General features: G+C 43.6%; 1 non-coding gene across 1 annotated transcript; it reads right to left on the reverse strand.

The window, feature by feature from the left end:
• Nucleotides 1-8,767: 8,767 nt before the first annotated feature.
• On the reverse strand, nt 8,768-8,931 carry LOC142455739 (U1 spliceosomal RNA). The gene has a single exon (XR_012785880.1). It is a non-coding gene; the product is annotated as a U1 spliceosomal RNA (small nuclear RNA).
• Between the last annotated feature and the right edge of the window lie 325 nt (nt 8,932-9,256).

The following is a 9,256-nucleotide window of genomic DNA, read 5'->3' on the forward strand; positions in this document are numbered from 1 at the left end:
CCCACAAGAATGGTAAGTTCATCTGAATAGTGTCCGGGTGAGGGTGGAGGACAGGCATGTAACACGGGAGCAGAGACTTTTAATAACTGAAAGGGAGTGACCAGTAGATGTCAGAAGAATGACAGTAACAGGAAAGGGAAGAATGTTATAGCCATGTGGCATGGCCCTCAAAGAACAGGCTTTTATGCACGTATAGAAGACTGATGCCATGGAACTGGGAAATGAGAGAATGCCAAAAGCACCTCCTAATCCTAAGCATCATTCCAAAGTTCTTCCAGAGAGGTTTTGTTTTAAGGGAAAGCCACGCTTGAACTGAGCCTGGGAAATGACTAGGCTAATGGTAATTTCAGACGCCATGGTGGAAAAAACTGGGCAAAAGAGAGACCCTTAAAGGTACATCAGTTGGAGGTGGAGGAAGCAGAGAGCAAAGGAGGATGATACTGCCTAGAAACAACTGAAAACCAAAGGGATTCTGTATGGGGTGTGTGACCTTTGCTGGAATTAGTCTCTGGGATGAGTACGTGGTAACCTCCATGAATTGTGGTTTTGTGAGCCCAGTCAAGAGTAGACAATGGGATTAGTTAACTCCTAAACCTTCACACCAGAAAACAGCATCAATCTCTGGATTTCAGGAAGTCTTTCCCATAAGTGTGTCACTGGAAGCACAAATAATTTATCCTGAAGTAGTGCAGCCAATTCACCCATTCCAAGTCAGAGGAAGGAAGGGCCGTTTTTATTTAGAAGGGATACCAGCAAGGAGACCACAGCAGTGCAAAACATCGTCTATGCGACGTCCTCCTTGGAATCAGAATACATACAGAATACCTTCAGTCGGCTTTGGAATTTACACTTTGGGGAGTCATGGCTAGACGGCTTACATTAGCTCAGGTTTCAGGATAACCATGGAAACAACTGTTGATCATGACCAAGGAAACAGCCTAATAAGCTTTTTAAAGCCTGAGGCCAGTCTCCGGATGTCTTTGTTGACTAACTAGATACCAGAGCCTAGTTTTGAATCACTATCAATAACGGAAGTAAGGGAAGACTCCCAGCATTACTTGGCCCTTGTTAGATGACATCCACATCCAATCTGTGTGCTTTGAGCCACGTAGTAAGCTATAAAAATTCCATAGATACGACAGTCTGTAAAGTACCTTAGGTTAACTGCATCTTTAAAGGAGTATTTTTCTAGCTACATTAATTTGGGCTAAATAACTTGGGTTACAACAGGTAGCTACCATTCCCTCATTCCCCCGACCTTATTTCACGCAAAGTCTATACACAACATCTTAGGTCCATCATAGAGAAAAACTATGGCTGCAACTGGTCTGAGCAATATTTTTTTTCATACTACATGCTTATTTATTTAAATTTGTGTACTTTTTCTTTTTTTATCCCAATCATTTTATTAGGGGCTCATACAACTCTTTTCACTATCCATACATACATCAATTGTGTAAAGCACATTTGTACATTCATTGCCCCCATCATTCTCAAAACATTTGCTCTCCACTTAAGCCCTAGCATCAGCTCCTCAATTTTACCCCTTCCTTCCCACCTCATGAACATATTATATTTATAAATTATTATTTTGTCATATCTCGCACCGTCCGATGTCTCCCCTCCCCCACTTTTCTGTTGTCCATCCCCCAGGGAGGAGGTTATATGTAGATCCTTGTAATCGGTTCCCCCTTTCCACCCCACCTTCGCTCCACTCTCCAGGTATCCCCACTCTCACCACTGGTCCTGAAGGGATCATCTGCCCTGGATTCCCTGCGTTTTCAGTTCCAGTTCCTATCTGTACCAGTGTACATTCTGTGGTCTAGCCAGATTTGTAGGGTAGAATTGGGGTCATGATAGTGGGGGAGGAGGTAGAGACATATTTATTGTATTAAACAGGATATAGATAAGATAAAGCCCATGATCAAGACAAGACCTATAATCTGAAGGAGGTGGGCATCATCATGAGGCCATAAGCGTGTGCAAGGATTCACTCCCACATGGCCAAATTATGGAGCACGACAAACAAAGGAACTTGGTCACAAAGTCATGCTTGGTGGCGGTTCAATTGATCACAGTAACAGGGGGGCTAAGCATCAGGAAAAAAAGACCATGATCAAGATACATTACACTATTGCAGATTAGAAAAGTCGACAAGCTTGGTTCAGGTCCCTTTGACCACTTTGACCAGGACACATGACTCATTGCCACATGCTCTTGAACCCTGATTTTCACTGAAGACATGCCCAGGCAAGTCCCTAAGGGAGAGGCAGCCCCTTCCTGGGCTGGTCACGGGAGTCCACAGCAATCTACTTTCAAACATACTCTGTCTGAGGGCAACACGTTTCACATTGCCAGTTAATGGTCAGCAAGAACTCAGTGGAGTCTGAATCTGTGTGGAGACTCAAAGTGGATTTAGGCCTTCTGCAAACGTGTTGCTGTTGATGGGTGCCCTTGAGTTGGTTCCAACTCATCGCCACCCTACGCAGAAGAGAATGAAACATTGCCGGGTGCTGTGCCATCCTCACAATGGTTGTTATACTTGAGCCATTGGTGCAGTCCCTGTGTCCACCCATCCTGTTGAGGGAGAGCTTCCTCTTTTTCACGGCCCCTCTACTTTCCCGAGCATGATGTCCTTTTCCAGGGACTGGGCATTCCTGATAACTTGACCAAAGTACATGGGATGAAGTCTCAACAACCTTGTTTCTAAGGAGAATTCTGACTATACATCTTCCACGACAGATTTGTTTGTTATTTTGGCAGTTCATGGTACCTTCTTTTTAAATTATTTTTCATTTATCATTTTATTGGGGGCTCTTTCAGATATTTTAACAAATCCATATTTCAATTAGATCAAGCATAATTGTACAATTGACGCAGCCCTCAGTTTCAACACATTTTCTTTCTTCTTGAGCTTCTTGATATCAGCTCCTTTTTATATCCCTGCCTGCCCCCAACCCAGGAATACTTATTATTATGTGTTATAACCATATCTTACACCATCTAGGATTTTTGTTCACCTACACTTCTGTTGCTCATTCCCCTCGCCATGGCACTTTCAATATTCTTCATTAGCACCATAATTCAAATACATCGATTCTATTTCATGAGATCGGTGTATTTAAATATGGTGGGATCCTTCCTTATTTGTGGGATCCAGCCCCACATCAGGATGGGTTTTAAGTGTGGTTGTGCCATTTAGAGGTAAATTAAAGAGACATGAGATAAGACATACAAGGGCACACTCTTCCGATGGAGACCGGCAACAGAATGAGGGATTCGTGCATTCTCTCAGGAGCTTGTACCATCTCAGGCATGCTAGCCACAGTAAGCATATACATAACAGAAAGGGGTTGTATTAGAGGGGTACACATAACATGAGGGGGGATGAGCTAGGGGTATGCACGTAATAGGAAGGGGAGGTACTAGACACATACATGTGACAGGAAGGTACCTATGTAACAGGATGGGTGGGTTCTGGAGTCAAGATGGCAGCCTACCCTTGGTTCTCTCTGAGCTGACTTGACCTTGGTTCTCTCTGAGCTGACTTGACCTTACTCCAGGGGAGTAATCTGAGATACTTATCAGAAGGGAGTTGGCCATACTTAGGGGTTGATGATCTGACTGCTTTTGATGGCAGATAACCTTTAGGCAGATACCCTTCAAGCAGTTGACCTTACTGTACTTATTATACCAAGAGTATAGTAAGCAACCAAGTGCTTGCAAACAGTGCTTCGAAATCAGCATTATGACGGGGACATTGAGGGGAATATGTTTTACTTAGGAGAATGTGAGTAGGTCCCATCTCCAACCCATGAAGGTGAACATTTCCTCAATGGGATCCTCAGCCTCCCAGATGCCTTAATGAATTCGCTTTGAGAGTTCATCTGCATACATTCTCTGCCCAGTTCTGTTTCCCACATGTATCCAGTGTCTAACTTTCACAGGCACATGAGGCAATGAGGAACACCATTGCTTGGGTCAGCATACCTAAGTCCTGTAAGTAACTGATAGCTCTTTCTGGGGACAGATATACCTCAGTCCTTGGCTCTGCATGAGAAAGAATTCACGCCGAAGCCTGGTTTGTGATCCAAATAAGTTTTATGAAAGTTAGAAGTTTGTGGAGACCCAAGGCCCAAGTGTCGGCCAATGGAGATCCCCTCATAGAGGGGTTTAGGAGAGGAGATGGGTTAATTAGGGTGTGAGGTAGTATCGATGAAGAACACAGCTTTCCCCCAGATCCTGGATGCTTCCTCCCTCCAACTACCATGATCCGAATTCTACCTTGCAGGGCTGGATAGGACAGAGGCTGTACACTGGTACATTTGAGGGCTGGAGGTACAGGGAATCCAGGGTGGATGATACCTTCAGGACCAAGGGTGTGAGGGACGATGCTGGGAGAGTGGAGGGTGAGTGGGTTGGAAAGGGGGAACTGATTACAAGGATCCACATGTGACCTCTTCCCTGGGAGAGGGACAGCAGAGAAGAGGGGAAGGGAGACTCCGGATAGGGCAAGATATGACAAAATAACAATGTATAAATTACCAAGGGCACATGAGGGAGGGGGGAATGGGGAGGGAGGGGAAAAAAAGAGGACCTGATGCAAGGGGCTTAAGTAGAGAGCAAATGCCTTGAGAATGATTGGGGCAGGGAATGTATGGATGTGCTTTATACAATTGATGTATGTATATGTATGGATTGTGGTAAGAGTTATATGAGTCCCTAATAAAATGTAAAAGAAGAAAAGAGAAAAAAAATGATTAGGGCAAAGACTGTACAGATGTGCTTTATACAATTGATGTATGTATATGTATGAACTGTGAAAAGAATTGTATGAGCCCCAATAAATTGTTAAAATTTAAAAAAAAAGAAAGTTAGAAGTTTCAGGTTTACAGGCACCCACAGGACTCCTAACCCCATGCAGCCTCCCCAGAAGCTGCTCAGAAAGTCACTGCGGTCGGCTCCAGGCTCCTGCCTTTTTAATTATTCCCCAGGGAGGCATGGTGGATGACCCTGGTCAACCCATTGGCTGAAATTGAATTCACCTGGCTTAGATAGGCCAATCCAGGTGTAACGCCCACCTAGGTGTAACACTCCTTCAAGGTCAGAAGCTCGGACCTCTGAGCATGCGTAATGGATGTCCCAGTACCTAACATAACCCTTTGCTTTTCAAGACTTTAAAGAGAGCTTGTGCAAACAGATTGACCCAGTGCAATGTGTCATTTGATCTCTTGGCTGGTGCTTCTATGAGATGAGCATTGATTCTGGATCCCAGTAAGATGAAATCCTTGACAGTGTCGGTATTTACCATGATGTTACCTACTGGTCTAATTGTAAGGATATTGGTCTTCTCTACAATGAGTTGTAATCCACACTGAAGGCGACACTCCTTGACCTTCATCAGCAAGTGCTTCAAGTCCTCCTCACTTTCAGCAAGCGAGGTTGTGTCATCTGCATATTGCAGGCTGTTAATTATCAGTATCCTACTCAACCTCTAATAAAAATGAGGAAATTCAGTAGTACCAGAAGCCAAAAGGCCATTCTTCTGCATAAATCTGCAACCTGCAAACAGAGCCTTAGTTTTATCTATGCCTTGATTCGTTCTAAATGCCTCGAGTACTCTGCACACATATTTCTAACCAATAAAATACAAAGGTGACCAGGACAGACGCTAGAAAAGCAGGGAGAAGTAGTACGCTTACACACAGAGCGAGATAGAGGCTGTCAGTTAACACACACACACACACACACACACAGAATTAGAAAGGTTGGCCTAGAAATGTCTGAACTAGAACATGTAGGAAAAAAAGTTATCTTTTTCTGTTCTTTCATTTCAACCTGCTAGACTAACCAATCCCTTTCTGACTATTATTACCATAAAAATTACAATAAGCATCTTTAGGGGTTGGGTGTGTGGGAAGAAAACTTGGCTGCATGCCCTGTGAGTCTTCTATTGTTCTTGAGCAGACACAATATTGAGGGAGTCTTACTCCATGCCCCTGCCTACCCCTCCCCTTTCTTTAGTCTTATCATTCTAACCACGGGAATGTCTCCTGTGATGACTTTCGTGTGACTGTCGCAGGATTTTCGGCAACAGGTCCAGTCAGTCCTGAGGAAACCTAGACTGCAGGGCAGAAGCTAGAAAAAGAAGCACATAGTTCCTGAACCCCACATATTTACATCCCCACTCCTAAACGTAAGACCAAAGGCCCGTGGAAGATTACAGCCTCATATTAAGCATCTCTTAACTTGAAAGAGCTTGTTCCCCTTACAGGCAGGGTGATGCTCTGCTTCCCCAAGAAGCAGCTACAGCAGGGACCTCCATCCCTGATTGCATAAAGAATTGTGTACAAAAATTCCTCAGTGGGGAAAGAGGCTGGCAGGGGAGCCAAAATAGAGACCTGGACCAGAGACAGAGGTAAGAATGGTTCGCTGGTATAGCTGTATAATTGAATGGGACAGGAGTTCAAAGAAATTATGATCAGGCCTTTTCTTTTAACAAAACATTTCAGCTATTGTAAACAGAACCTGCACTGTCTTGTAGATAGTGCCTCACCCTTGGCACTTCATTCCTCAGGGCTGCTTGCTACCTAATGCCATCTAGTGGAACTCGAGCATTCTTTGACTTAAGTTCCCAGAAGAGACTGGGCTCTCCAGAACCCCTTTCCCCAAATTCCATCCAGTGGGAACAGAGCATTCCTGAGCTGAACTTCTGAGAACATCACCCCCCGGAACTCTTAAAGGCCATGGAATGCATGTGCGGGTAGAAGAAGCTAATATGTCTGCAGTACTGGGGGCGATTCCCTCTTCTTGTTGCTGTTAGATGCTGTCCATTCTGTTCCAACACCACTGGGTCCTGCACCATCCTTACAATTGTCTTTAAGTTTGAGCTCATTGTTGAAGCCACTGTGCCAATCCATCCCATCGAGAGTCTTCCTCTTTATTTGCTGCCTCTCCACTTTACCAAGCATGCTGTTCTTCTCCAGGGACCTGTCTCTCCTGACGACATGCCCAAAGTACCTGAGCTGAAGTCTTGTCCTCCTTGCCTCAGCCTTCAGGCAGTACTTCTTCCAAGACACCCGTGTTTGTTCTTTTGGCAGTCAATGGTTTTTTTTTTTTTTCAGTATTCTTAGTCAGCATCATTTTTCACTCCTTCTTCCTAGGAGCCTCTAATAAAATTATCTAGTATAACTTCTATGTCAATCCAGAGCAAATCTTTCTCTTGGTAAAGACAAGAACCTAATTGTGGTAATAACTCAGATAGGGTGATGATAGAAAAAAATGTAGAAACCACAGTGAATAGTTATCTGTAGGTGTATATAGAAGCTTAAATTCTTCTACACACCTAGTGCTCAGCATTAAAGTTTTAATACAGTATCTCACATACCCTTTCTGACCACCAAACTGCTAAGTAAAGTCATAAGGAGACAGGGAGGAGCAGAAGCCTTGAGAAATCTCCCTGATAATTTGGGAAGGCAAGGAGGAGCAGTTTGCCTACTGCTGAACAGATGAAGCAGAGACACAGTCAAGAAATAGGAAAGACTGGTCAAATCTTTAGCCAAAGAATCAAAGAGTCCCCCTCATCACGGACACATATAAATAGACAAGAGGCTATCCTTTGTCCACCCCCATTCTGGCCTGTTGGACCAAAAAAAACCACTCTTGATTGTCTTTATTACAAGGGGTTTTACCAAAGACCTTTAGGAAAGCTACTGTTAATGTTTAACTTGTCTATTGAGAGAGTCAAATGAATGCCAAATCTGTATGTAAACCTTGATCTTGAATTGCTCTTTGGCTCCAGTCAGACATAGCTTTGGTAGTGTGTTAGTCTGTTTCCCAACTCTCTTTTCTCTTGACCACACAGCCTGAATAAACGTCTTTTTCCTCACTGTTATAACATTTTGGTCATTTCCCCCTAGGATAGTCTTAAACAGGATAACGACAAGATCAAGACAAAAATAGATCATCCATATGAGAAAGACCATTAGCGCAAGGCCATTATGATGTGCAAGGGTTTACAGAGAACCTATGTCTCTATAATAGAGAGAGGTCAAAGGAAACTGTCACCGAGCCACGGGTCCTCTGAAAACCCTTACACGTCATTATAGAGAGCCATAGATTCTCTGTAAAGCCTTGCACACCATTAAGACCTTGTGTTAATGGTCACATGTTTCCAAATTTCTTTGGCTTACTAAAGTATTTTCAGGAAAAAAAACTATTCAGTACCTCTTGGAAATTGCAAACTTTTGTACTATAGTCCTTAATCCAGGATAAGGACTAGGCATCTACGTTTGCAGTCCCTGGATTGCTCTAATACCTCCTGTAGGGGGTGTTGCCCATTGTGAGAGATACTGCTATAGAACACAGGAGGCATATTAAAGCTTAAACGTAGAGCACTAGATGTGTAGAAGGCTACAGATAAAAGTGAAAGCCCAAAATCCATTTGCAGAGTCTCTGTGTGGATTAAGTCTCCATTGAGTTTCTTTTGACATTAACCAGGGAGGTGAACAGTCTCGCCATCAGGCAGAATGCATTTAAGGTGAATTACCTCCGCCTCTACCTCCCTGACCAGCCCAGGGAGGGGCAGTCTCCTGGAGGAGCTTGCCTGGTGTGTTTTTGGTGGAGACTGCCATACTAGAGTAGCATTGTCATAAGTCATGCCCTGATTTCCTTGGTCAGAAGACCATGGAGCAATCTTGTGTGTTCTTCGGTCTAATAAAGTGTACAAGCTCCAATCATGGTCCTATTCCCACTTTTTTTTTTAAATCAGGGGAGAGCGCGAACGCAGTCCCCCACTACCACAAATTATGCAGTCGAGTTTCCCACATTTGGGGAAATCGCAGGAGTCAGCACATCCGGAGTGCAATGGATAAGCCTCGCCCTGGGAAAACCACCTTCGTAATCATGGTATCTCCCCTGCCAGGTAAGTATCCTATTCCCACTTTTGTAATCCCACTTGTAGCTGTGATGTATTGGCATGCTATCAATCATGCTTCTGTGACATTTTCTTATTGCCTCCCATGTCATTTTAAGTCTCAGATTGGCTGCAAACTCTTGGGCTAATGGTCTCCCTCATCAGCATGCTGTGTCTTTGTCTTGGTCTTATTTTTGACGTGTTCAAGACCTTTTCCTAAGGTTTGGTATTAGAAAAACAAACAATCAATGTAACTCACCACATAAACAAGATAAAGGAAAGAACTATATAGTTATATAATTGATGAAGAAAAGTTATTTGATAAACTTCAATATCTATTTT

This window comes from Tenrec ecaudatus, chromosome 8 (genome assembly GCF_050624435.1).
Source record: "Tenrec ecaudatus isolate mTenEca1 chromosome 8, mTenEca1.hap1, whole genome shotgun sequence".
Lineage (NCBI taxonomy): Eukaryota > Metazoa > Chordata > Mammalia > Afrosoricida > Tenrecidae > Tenrec > Tenrec ecaudatus.